General features: G+C 42.0%; 1 protein-coding gene across 27 annotated transcripts in view; it reads left to right on the forward strand.

Annotated features, from left to right (window-relative positions):
- The window catches only part of LOC126953309 (uncharacterized), a 598,727-nt gene that overhangs the window by 310,246 nt on the left and 275,462 nt on the right, over positions 1 to 13,019 (forward strand). For all 27 annotated transcript variants that reach the window (XR_007725197.1, XR_007725194.1, XR_007725196.1 and 24 more), the window contains one exon: positions 7,004 to 7,120. The gene's annotated coding sequence lies outside the window, so the exon portion shown is untranslated. The remainder of the gene's footprint in view (positions 1 to 7,003; positions 7,121 to 13,019) is intronic.

Raw genomic sequence — 13,019 nt, forward strand, 5'->3', positions numbered from 1 at the left:
AAATAAGCCAAACAGTCCTCCGCTCTACAGGCCTTGTAGCTTTGGACTTAAAATCTAAGGCCTGATAAGTGGGGTAAACTGATACGTTTTTTGTTTTATGATTTACGAAGAAAAATTAAGAGATCCTTAGAAATTGGAAGGAGGTAGATATTTGTTAATTTCAGAATCTAGTGCTGTTGTTAATAAAGGGAAAGAAATAGCTCTTTCTTCTGTATTGCACATTGAACCAATTTTTATAAAGGGGCGAGAGGGAGGGAGGGAGGGGTAAGGAGGGTAGAGGGTAGATGAGTAAAGAAATCAGAAATTTTTCTGGGGGCTGCTTACTTCTAACCTCCTTTGGATGCCTTATCTCTGGCCCCTTCTGTAAGCTGATCCAGCTCATGTCAGCATGACACATGAACCACGCAAAGCTTCTTTTTAAAGAGATTTTAATTCCTGCTTGACAGGCTAGGCTGAAGCCCATGAGTGACAATAGATTTTTTTTTTTCTTTTGAAACAGAGTGAAAGCCACAGTGCACCTGGTATTTCATTGAACACCAGGGGTGTGTGTGTGTGTGTGTGTGTGTGTGTGTGTGTGTGTGTGTATGTGTGTGTATAATGTTTCTGGGAAGGAAAAAAACAGTTAACCTAAGTAATAAAATGTTTCAGTTTGCCGGGAGTTATGCTTTAAGAAAAGATATCCACCGTTTTTGGCCTGCGTGAAGACTGTTTATGCCCCATAATCTGTTTTAAATCTTTTAAGAGTTTTATCACTTTCCCCCTTCTCATAAAAGTAACTCATTGCTTTATTTTTTTATTCTAGTCTGAAATTACATCTTTAATTAGCTCCTGTGTGGTAAAGTATCAAACTGTCACATTTCATTTGATGAATTTCATCTCTTATACCCAAGATGTTTGGGGGAACCGACTATATCCAATATCCTGGGGGAGAATAGCTAGAAACTGGGACCATCCTTAAGCACTGTATGAGGCCCAATACAGAAAGACAAGGAAGTACTTTAGGAGTTGCCTAAATGTTCTCTCGCAAATATAAAATGAGCTTTGTTTTATTTATGACTGCCTGAGTGAGTTCGGACAGCTATAACAAAGTACCTAAGGGTGTATTGCTTATAAACAAGAGAAATTTATTTCTGATTGCTTTGGAAGCTGAAAGTCTGAGATCTAGGTGTCAGCATGGTTGGGTTCTGATGAGGGCCCTCTTCGTGACTGCAGACTGTCAACTTCTTGTATCCTCACATGGCAGAAAGTGAGTGAGAGCTTTCTGGGTCTCTTTTATAAGGGCACTAATTGTGTTCATGAGGACTCCACCCTCATGCCCTGATCACTTCCCAAAGGCCCTACCTCCCAATACCATCACACTGGAGGATAGGATTCCAACATATGAATTTTGGGGGCCAGAGATTCCGTCCATACTAATGACCATAGCGCATTTGAAATAGCTCTCACTTTCCACCGGTATTATTTATCGCGAGCGACTCGAAGGACTGACGGTAATAGGGATGACTCCGGTAATGGAGATATGATGGTGGTAGCATAATGAGGGTGGTGGTGATAGAGGAGTCTTCATTTATCAAATGGGGCACTGGACTTCGTGTGAATCACTTCACATACTTTTTTCTCATTTAATTTGCACACCAGCTCTGAGAACTTAGGTGTCATTGTCTCCATTTTACAGATGAGAGATAGAGGCTTAGAGAAGTTCAGTGACCTACTCCTACCCAAAGCCATCCAGCTCGGTAACGGTGGAGCAGGATTAGAATTTATACTGATGACAAAGCCCTGACTCATAACCCCCACTCCAGAGGTGCTTGTCTTCCTCAGGCATAGGCAGGGTAGGGATTTAGTTCCTCTTTCAGGGAAAACTAAGACACAAAAAGCTTGAATGATGCTCAGTGATACGCTTAATGTGAATGAACTTGGAGTCAGAGTGGAAACCATCTTACCATGTTGGTTCAACCAGTTTCTGAACAGAAGCTGTCTATTTACAACAAGGGGAAAGGAGCCACTTGTAATTGTATAGTACACCTCAGGGACAGTATTTTCACAAGTACTGTCTTGATCTTCCCAGTATGCTTATGAGGTAGGTAGGTCTTATTGTGTCCATTTTGTGTTTCTTCAACTCCAGGGTTGGATTGTGCTTTGCTACTGATTAATTCCGGGACCTTGAGCAAAACCTATGACCTTTCTGGGCCCCGCTTTCCCCATCTTCACTATAATGGGGATGGGTGTTCAGTAAGGATACGCTAGAATTTCTTTGATCTGTTTTGAAAAAGCCACACATGGTTCTTAAAACTTTTATTACCCAATAATATACACATAAAAAATTTTTTGTAGTAAAGATGTGAACAGTTGTGTGTCCTACACACATTGAAAGATGACAAGCCATTGGAAGACTACTTGAAACTCTGGAATCTGCTATGGCCAGGGAGTGAGTTGCTGTGTTGATAATTTAGCCTGATTATATTTTGATCGTAAAGAGATCACCAATTCTTAAAAAGCTGGTATTGCCGGCCCTCCTTCCTTCCTTCTTCCTTTCTTCCTTCCATTTGTCAAAAAGCCATTAGGCACGTCTCAGCAAGGAGACCTATCAGGGCAAATAAGCAAACATATTGAAGTTAACAGAAGTCGGACTTCTGACTATGGGAGAACAGTTACAGATATAAAAAAGGGGAGAGCTAGAATGAACCCTGTATTGTGGGTAGGAATTTAAGGTTTCATTGTGAATGTGTGGATTCTGATATGTAGAAATTTTATAGATATAGAAATTTCAGTGTAGAAATATTATAAACATTAAAGTGTACACATGTCTATGAATAAATGCACACTCACACACACCCACACACACCCACACCTCACACCCCAAACCCATTTCCTAACTCTGTTCACCGAAAGAGCCAGGATGCAGTGACAGCCCAGTAAATATGAGCACATCTGCTACCTAGATTGTAGTTTCTAAATTCCAGTTTTTGCTTAAAGCAACTATGGGTCTTTGAAAAAAATATCTGATTTTAGAGCTGGGAAAGAAAAGGTACAAGTTGAGCCCTGAATGTCTTGTGACAGAAGATACAGAAACTCTGAAAGAATATTGGGAGATGCCACAAGAACGCAGCAGTCAGCTTGAAGGGATTCTCACTAAACCCATGTGAAACCTGGAACAATTTGAGCACCAAAATGACAATGATAGTTACAGGTTATATCCCACTAAACAAGAAATACATGAATCCACACTTGCATAAATAAATAAATGCATGAAAATGTGGTGAGAGGAGAAAGTTCTTCCTTAAAATAGAACACTGATATATAGAAGGAATTCTGGAATTGGAGAGATTACCATTTGGCAGTCATCATAGTAATAATTAATCCAGGTAAGAAACATCAACGGATGTTAACAATAGTGAATACAGGTTGGATGAGGATCAGAATCTTTATATAACCATAGTGAATACAAGTTGGATGAGGATGAGCGTCTTTATATAACCATAAAGTATCTGTCCACAAATCCTTATGCATTTTAAGGGGAAACACAGGAGCTTTACTGGAGAAACTTGGAAGACACAACCTTACTCAAGTGATCAGAGATCTCATCAGCAGTGATGGGACAAACAGTGTTCTGTGTCACTTGATGGGATGCAATGAGAAGAACATAGCATCTCTTCCAAACAATGCAATCTTCAGATCTTTTCATGAGAACATATCTCTAATCCCAGTTCAGGGGCATTTTACAAATTAATTCACCTGCTGCCTTCCATAATATAAAGGTCGTGAAGGTCAAGGATACTATTCCAGATCAAAAGAGACAGAAGAGCAATGACAACTAAATAGAAAGTGTGATCCTGAAATGGATCCTTTGACTAGAAAGAGCATTACTGGGAAAGTTGGCCTAACTCGAATTGGGGTCTCCCGGTGAAGGATACATGAGAGTTCTTTGAACAACTCCTACAACGTTTCTGCAAGCTTGAAATTCTTTTGACACAAAAAGTAAGACATACTTTGTACAGGAAATCTGAGCTTTTAGTTTTTACTTTATTTTACAAAGTTAAAAGGAATAGTTTCTGAATTCTTTTTTATTTTGGATTTTTTGTAAGAATCTTACAGGGTATAATTATTAGACTTTTAGTTCTGAATTTCTGTGGTTGTTGTGCAGAGAAGAATATAGTTCTATGAGATAGGGACTTTTCTGGATGTGTGATATCATTTGTGTAATTACGGAAATTCATTCATATTTGACTGGGAAAATAGTTAGAACCTTGGAGTGTCTTAAGGCCATTGTTGAGATATTTATGAGGCATTTTAGATTAATGGGATTATGAGTTGGTGTTCTGGAGTCATGTTTCCTGAGCTCAAATCCCGTGCCCACCACTTACCAGTGTGTGACTTTGAGCAAGTGAACTAACCTGTTTCTTGTGTCATCTATAAAATGTAGGTAACAATAGCACCTATCTCGTGTGGCTATTGTGCAGACCATCTGATTAATACTAGTAGAGTGCTGAGAAGAGTACTGGCTTAGATAAAATGCTGTGTTGTTGTTATTATTATCATCATTATATATTATTGCTACTGCTGCTGTTACTGTTACAATATGGGGTGTAATTTGTGTAGCACAGGGAGGGGAACATCACACACTGGGGACTGTTGGGGAGTGGGGGGAAAGGGGAGGGAGAACATTAGGACAAATACCTAATGCATGCAGGGCTTAAAACCTAGGTGACAGGCCAGGCACAGTGGCTCATGCCTGTAATTCCAGCACTTTGGGAGGTGGGTGGATCACGAGGTCAGGCGTTTGAGACCAGCCTGGCCAACATAGTGAAACCCCATCGCTACTAAAAATACAAAAAATTAACCAAGTGTGGTGGCGGGCCCCTGTAATCCCAGCTACTTGGGAGGCTGAGGCAAGAGAATTGCTTGAACCCAGGAGGCAGAGGTTGCAGTCAGCTGAGACTGCACCACTGCACTCCAGCCCGGGTGACAGTGCGAGACTCTATCTCAAAACAAAAAACAAAAAACCCTAGATGATGGGTTGATGGGTGCAGCAAACCACCATAGCACATGTATACCTATGTAACAAACCTGCACGTTCAACACATGTATCCCAGAACTTAAAGTAAAATTAAAAAAAAAAAAGAAAAAAAATAATAAAGGACATTTCTGAAGCAAAAAATAAAAAAAAATAAAAATAATTGTGTAGCAAAGGCTAGAGAAACGAGCTAAAGGAAATTTCATATGGCAATTTGTTGGAAGTTTGATCCCTCCTCACACTCTGATGATAGAAAGGCCATAATGCCATAGATTTTGGATACTGACACCGTGTACTGATCCTTTAAGATGCTTTCTTATTTGCAAAGCCAGCTGCCACACCCAAGCACACTTTAGAGTTTCTTTACCCTTTATTCAGGGAAAAGCACACATTTTAAATGTTCAAGAAGAACAGCAGAAACAAGGCAGGATCAAAGCAAAATACAAAGAAAACAAGATTGGAGAATCAGAGGATCAAGATCCAAGGAAAAATGTTTACTTTGGCAGAAATACCTAGAAAATATAGTGACTGCAGGCCTTGTTTCAAGTTCACATATTGAATCTCAACATGTTTACTTATTTGCAAGTGTAAGTAAATGTATGCAGCACACTGAGTTAGCAAACATGGAATATCCCTGAAGGAGGGAGATGTACTGCTCATCAGTGTTGTCCACAGTGCACCCTGCATCCTACCGCTTGCTCCGGGCTCTCCAGCCTGTTCCTTTTCCTGAAAGGGCTTCCAGTCAAGCTCATGATCTATTATTATATATGATACTTAGAGAATATTGAGCATTATGCATTTTTATTTCTTTATGCTTTGTTTCTAAAAGGGTTCAAAGGAACAAATTTAATTGTCTGTTATCCTAAGAAATGCTTAATTGTCCAGAATAGATCTTCATTAACAAAGTATAAAGTGAAAGAAGAGACCAATTGGCAAAGAGAGAGAAGATAGAGATTTCGACTAAAGCCTAGAAGAATAGGTAATGAATGACTACTCAGAAAGAAAGAATGGAGGAGGTCAAGGGTTTCACAGTGTATGCTTTCTTTTTTAGAACTATAAGCATGTTTCTGGTCATCTAGCCCGAAAGTCTAAGTTTTTTTAGGCATAGGAGAGTTTCAGATATATTGTGAACACATAGCCCATTGCTTGGTCCTCTGTCTGAAATACCCAGGTTGTCTCCCCTTGATTCAGTCTCTTGTCACTATCTCACCCTGACTATAGTATTTTGAATTTTAGATGATATACATATTTTGAGAAGCACTAGCAATCAAGTGGGAATAAACCATCTAGGATTCCTCATACCATCTAAGTTTTAAAACTCTTTGCTAGAGTATATGGAGCTATGTCAAGACAGTGTGTTAAGGTTGTTCTGTGATTAAGAACTCAGAACCTAGAGCCAGAATCCTTGGGTACAAATCGTGACTGTCATTTGCTAGGTGTGTTCCATTTTCTTCATCTGGAAAATGACATCAATGATAAGAAACAACTATGGGCCAGGCACGGTGTCTCATGCTTGTAATCCCTGCACTTTGGCAGGCCGAGGCGGGCAGATCACTTGAGGTCAGGAGTTTGAGACTAGCCTGACCAACGTGGCAAAACCCTATCTCTATTAAAAATACAAAAATTAACTGGGCATGGTGGTACATGCCTGTAGTCCCAGCTACTCAGGAGGCTGAGACAGGAGAATCACTTGAATCCGGGAGAAGGAGGTTGCAGCGAGCAGAGGTCATACCACTGCACTGCAGCCTGGGCCAGAGAGCGAGACTTCGTCTCAAAAAAAAAAAAAGAAACAAATGTGGTTACATGGGAAAAAATACCAGCAATATAGGAAGCTTTCAAAAAATGTTAACTGGTGTGTATTTGCCTAATGAGTAGAAATAAAAAACTTTAGTACTATTTGGAGACTTGGTATGTTTACATGATTCAGTAATAACTATGCAATATCTCTCCTTCACACAAAGTTCTAATAAATCATTGCTTTTTCTGTAGGTAAAATCTGCTGGTGGAGTCACTCCATTATTCTTATCTGTGGAGATCTAGATCTTGATTTGAAAGTTTCTGAGAAAATCTTCAGCTCAGACTTGAGGTCAACTTTACCAACTGAAGGTAAAAGCTAATTTTATTCATTTAAGTATGAATTGCTCATTACTAAAGCATAGAAAATAAAGATCATTAACATGTCTTATTAACTAGAACATATCAAATAGAATCCTGGTTTCTTGATGTTGAAAAAATTATGAAATACTAATAGAAACAGAGAAAAATGGCCAGGCATGGTGGCACACACCTGTAATCCCAGCACTTTGGGAGGCCAAGGCGGGTGGATTATCTGAGGTCAGGAGTTCGAGACCAGCCTGGCCAACGTGGTGAAACCCTGTCTCTACTAAAAAATACAAAAATTAGCCAGGTGTGGTGGCAGGTGCCTTAATCCCAGCTACTTGGGAGGTAGAGGCAGGAGAATTGTTTGAACCCAGGAAGTGGAGGTTGCAGTGAGCCGAGATCAAGCCATTGCACTCAAGCCTTGTTCTTGGGAACAAGAACGAGACTTCTTTCAAAAAAGAAAAAAGAGAAAAATAAGATAAAATGAGTAAGGAGAAAAGCTTGTTTCCTGTTATGGTTATGGAAAGCTTTATAATAAGCATCATCAAATCCATTTTTTTTTTAATTTTATTTTTTGGAGACAGGGTCTCACTCTGATACTCAGGCTGCAATGCAGTGACACAATCCTAGCTCACCACAGCCTTAAACTCCTAGGCTCTAGTGACCCTCCCGCCTCAGCCTCTCAAGCAGCTGGGATTGCAGGAACATGCCGCCACATCGAGCTAAGTTGTTTTCATTTTTTAAAAACTAGAGACAGGGTTCTCAGCCTGTTGTCCAGACTGGTCTCAAGCTCCTGCCTCAATCTCCCAAATTGCTGGGATTACAGGTATGAACCACCACACCTGGCCTCATATCCATTTTTTATATCTACAGTACCCAGTTGTTGAAATAATCTTAAAATTTTGGGAAAACAAATAAACTAAGAAACAACCTGCTGCAGGACTGGAGCAGTTGGTGAACAGAATAAGAGAGTATTGAAAAAGATGCAAATTTTTCTGTAAAAACCAGTAGGTGGTAAGCCTGCTGCCCGCAGCCAGGAGACCGGATAGTGGAGAAAACCTCTTCTGAGATGCTCCTATTCATTTTATGGTTAAGTAAATTATTTTACACTGTTAAACATGGATGTCGTCGTTGTTTTTAAATGGGGGGCAACTTCCAATAACTGGCTTATTTTCTCATCAGTCTGTGTCTCCTGTTCTTCAGAGGTTGTTCTTAACATCCTGCATTCACCTCGAATTTCCTACCCCTCCAAGTTGCCAGTTACTGCCAGTCAGAAAAGAAGCTTCAGATGTCAACTCCCTCAAATTTTGCCTCCAGGCCTGCACAATTAACCTGTACTCACTTTCAGTGCTTTGTCACTAGTGAAAGGCAAACCACATCCCAGTCCCACTTAGCTCCTTCTTCTGCTCTGGAACCACCTCCTTCTCCCTGCTCCAGAACCACCTCCTTCTTCCTGCTCCGAAACTGCGGAAACCCACCTCCTTCCTCCGGCTTCGGAACCACCTCCTTCTTCCTGTTCTGCAGCCTGCCTCCTCCTTCCTGCTCTGGAAACTGCCTTCTCCTCCTTCCTGCTCGGAAACTTCCAAAACCCACCTCCACGTTCCTGCTCTGGAACCACCTCCCTTTTCTTGCTCTGGAACCTGCCTAATCTTTCATCTTGTACTGGGATTTGCTTCCTCCTTCCTGCTCTGGAACCAGCCTCCTCCTTCCTGCTCTGGAACCCATCTCCTCCTCCCTGCTCTGGAACCTGCCTTCTCCTCCTTCCTGCACTGGGGTCTGCCTCCTCCTTCCTGCTGTGGAACCTGCCTTCTCCTTCATCTTGCTCTGGGATCTGCCGCCTCCTTCCTGCTCTGGAATCTGCTTTCTCCTCCTTCCTGCTCTGGAATCTGCTTTCTCCTCCTTCCTGCCCTGGAACCTGCCTCCTCCTTCATCTTGCCCTGGAACCTGCCTCCTCCTTCCTGCTCTGGAAGTGCCAAAACTCACCTCCGTATTACTGTTCTGGAGCCACCTACTTCTTCCTGACCTGGAATCTGCCTCCTCCTTCTGGCACTGGGATCTGCCTCCTCCTTCCTGCTCTGAAAACTGCCTCCTCTTTCTTCCTTCTTCCTGCCCTGGACCCTGCCTCCTCCTTCCTGAGCTGGGAACTGCCTTCTTCCTCCTGCTCTGAGATTGCCAAAACCCATCTTCATGTTTCTGCTCTGGAACCAACTCCCTCTTCTTGCTCTGGAACCTGCCTCTTCTTTTCTGCTCTGGAACCTGTCTTCTCCTTCCTGCTCTGAGATCTACGTCCCCCTCCTTCCTGCACTGGGATCTGCCTGCTCCTTCCTGCTTTGGAAACTACCTCCCACCTGCTCTGGAACCTGCCTCCTCTACTACTCTGGGATCTGCCTCCTCCTTCCTACTCTGGAACCAACTCCGTCTTCTTGCTCTGGAGCTTGTCTCCTCCTTCCTCCCATCCAAGTACTAACCAGGCCTGACCCTGCTTAGCTTCTGAGATCAGATGAGATCGGGTGTGTTCAGGGTGGTATGGCCATAGACAGTCTCCTTCTCCTCCTTCCTCCTCTGGAACCTGCCTCTTCCTCACTGCTCTGGTACCTGTCTCCTCTTTACCACTCTGGGATCTGCCTCCTCCTTCTTGCTCTGGATCCGCCTCCTCCTTTCTGCTCTGGAACCCGCCTCCTCTTTACTGCTCTGGGATCTGCCTCCTTCTTTCTGCTTTAGAACCCGCCTCCTCTTTCCTGTGCTGAAACCTACCTCCTCCTTCCTGCTCTGGGACCCGCCACCTTCCTACTCTGGGATCTGCCTCCTCCTTCCTGCTCTGGAACCTGCCTCCTCTTTACTACTCTGGAATCTGCCTTCTCCTTTCGGTTCTGGAACCTGCCTCCTCCTTCCTGCTCTGGAACCTGCCTCCTCCTTCCTGCTCTGGAACCTGCCTCCCGCTTCCTGCTCTGAGACCTACCTCCTCTTCCTGCTCTGGAACCTGCCTCCCGCTTCCTACTCTGAGACCTACCTCCTCTTCCTGCTCTGGAACCTGCCTCCCGCTTCCTGCTCTGAGACCTACCTTCTCTTCCTGCTCTGGAACCTGCCTCCTCCCTCCTGCTCTGGGATCTTCCTCCCGCTTCCTGCTCTGGAACCTGCCTCCTGCTTCCTGCTCTGAGACCTACCTCCTCTTCCTGCTCTGGAACCTGCCTCCTCCCTCCTGCTCTGGGATCTTCCTCCCGCTTCCTGCTCTGGGATCTTCCTCCTGCTTCCTGCTCTGAGACCTACCTCCTCTTCCTGCTCTGGAACCTGCCTCCTCCCTCCTGCTCTGGGATCTTCCTCCCGCTTCCTGCTCTGGGATCTTCCTCCTGCTTCCTGCTCTGAGACCTACCTCCTCTTCCTGCTCTGGAACCTGTGTCTTCTTGTGCTGGAACCCACCTCAGTTTCTCCTTTCTCCTTATCAGCTATTGTTTTTGTCACTTCCCCCTTCTTTTTCTTCCTTTTGATTCCTTTGTTCAGTATTTTCAAATATTCACTATTATTTTTTTCTTTTTTAAGAGATTATTTATATGCTACACAAATATTTTCACATGTAGAATTCAGTGGTTTTTAGTATATTCACAGAATTGCATGACTCTTCATGATCTAAAATTCCATGATCTAATTTCTGATTTGTTTCATCACCTCAGTGAGAAACCCATGCCCATTAGTAGGTGCTCCCCATTTTCCTCTTCTCAGTCCCTGGAAAACGCTAATCTACTTTCTGTTTCTGAGGATTTGCCTATTTTGGACATTTTATGTAAATGGTATCATAAAATTTATAACCTTTTTGTATCTGACTTTTTTCACTTAGCATAAGTTTTTAAGGTTTGTCTATGTTCATACATGTGGTAGCATGAATTGCTATTTTGTTCTTTTTTATGACTGAATAATATTCCATTTTGGAATGGAGCACATTTTGTTTATTGATTCATTAATTGAGAGACATTTGAAATGTTTCTACTTTTTGACTGTTTTAATGCTGCTATGAACATTCATGTACAAGTTTTTATGTGGATGTATGTTTTCAGTCCTTTTGGATATATATTTAGGAGTGACATTTCTGGGTCATAGGGTAATTCTATGCCTAACATTCTGAGGAACTGCCAAACTGTCTTCCCAAGTGGCTGTACCCTTTTACCTTCTCACCAGCAATATATGAGGTTTCCAATTTCTCTATATCCTTCCCGTTACTGGTTATTGTCAATCTTTTTAAATATAGCCGTCCTAGTGGATGCAAAGTGGTTACTTATTTCCTAGTCTCTCTTGGACACCACTTCTTTTGGGGAATTCTTCTGAACACCCTGAAATCCTTTCTCCAAGGTTGTGTTAAATGTCCCTGTATTAGTCCGTTTTCACACTGTTGATAAAGACATACCTGAGACTGTGTAATTTATAAAGAAAAAGAGGCTTGGTGGACAGGTCCATATGGCTGGGGAGACCTCACAATCATGGTGAGACTTCTTACCTGACAGTTTCAAGAGAGAATGAGAGAGCCAAGCAAAAGCGGTTTCCCTGTATAAAAACCATCAGATCTTGTGAGACTTATCACTATCATGAGAACAGTATGGGGGAAACTGTCCCCATGGTTCAATTATCTCCCACTGGCTCTCTCTCTCATAACACATGGGAATTGTGGGAGCTACAATTCAAGACGAGGTTTGGGTGGAAACACACCCAAACCATATCAGTCCCTCCTGTATATTTCTCAGGCACTCTTTCCTTGTAGCGTCCCTCATCACACTGAATCATCATTGTCTATTAACCTTATCTCCTCCATTAGAGTGTGAACCTGTTAGATAGAGTACCAAAATATTCCTGTGGTATTTCCTAGGTTAATACAATGCCTGACACAGTTATTTAGTCTCATCTTTTTGTCGGGAGTGGGATGGGGGGAGACTTATAGGCAAGACTTCATTATTAATCCTCTAAATACAAGAATGAAAATATTCACTAATATTGTTTGTTAGTTGATATCTAGTTAGAAGGAAAAGATGGATTTTTTAGCCTATGTGTTTGACTTTTTATTTTTATTTTATTTTATTTTATTTTTGAGACGGAGTTTTGCTCTTATTGCTCAGGCTGGAGTACAATGGCGCGATCTTGGCTCACCACAACCTCCGCCTCCCAGGTTCAAGCAATTCTCCTGCCTCAGCCTCCCTAGTAGCTGGGATTACAGGCATGTACCACCACGCCCAGCTAATTTTGTATTTTTAGTAGAGGACAGTGTTTCTCCATGTTGGTCAGGCTGGTCTCGAACTCCTGACCTCAGGTGATCCGCCCACCTCGGCCTCCCAAAGTGCTAGCATTACAGGCATGAGCCCCCACGCCGAGCCATGTTTGACTTTTTATAAAGTTATTTTTTCTTTACTCTTGTACTACTATGGTACTGTCCCTTAATTCACCAAGAAGTTGGAAGGAAAGAAATAGGGATGCTATAAAATATCACCGTAAGGGGAAAATGCCTAGATGATTTTAAAAGTATAAGTCAATTAGCCATTTTACTTTGATTTTTTAAAAGCTTGACTGATTGAGAACCAACTGTTTCTTTTAAAAAATAAAATACCGGTTACATAGATTAGACTTTAAAGATTTCAAATGCAGATAGAAGTCAAGAACAGTATCGTAAAGTTTATGGATCTTCAAAAATGATGTGTTTCGCTGTAAGTATCAGAAATCAGAGATTCATTTGCATCAGGGTTGAACAGATAGGGATCAGTGCAGGGGAACAAAAGCTAGAAGTAGAATTAAACATAATTAAAGATTTTAAATATAAGTTTGAATTAAAAAGTACATCCGGCTTGAAGGCTGACTCATACTAAATTATAGTGCCTTGTGCGTAAGTACAGATTAAAAGGCATATTTAATTAGTTCTTTTGAGAATTTC

This window comes from Macaca thibetana, chromosome 4, assembly GCF_024542745.1.
Source record: "Macaca thibetana thibetana isolate TM-01 chromosome 4, ASM2454274v1, whole genome shotgun sequence".
Taxonomy (NCBI): domain Eukaryota; kingdom Metazoa; phylum Chordata; class Mammalia; order Primates; family Cercopithecidae; genus Macaca; species Macaca thibetana.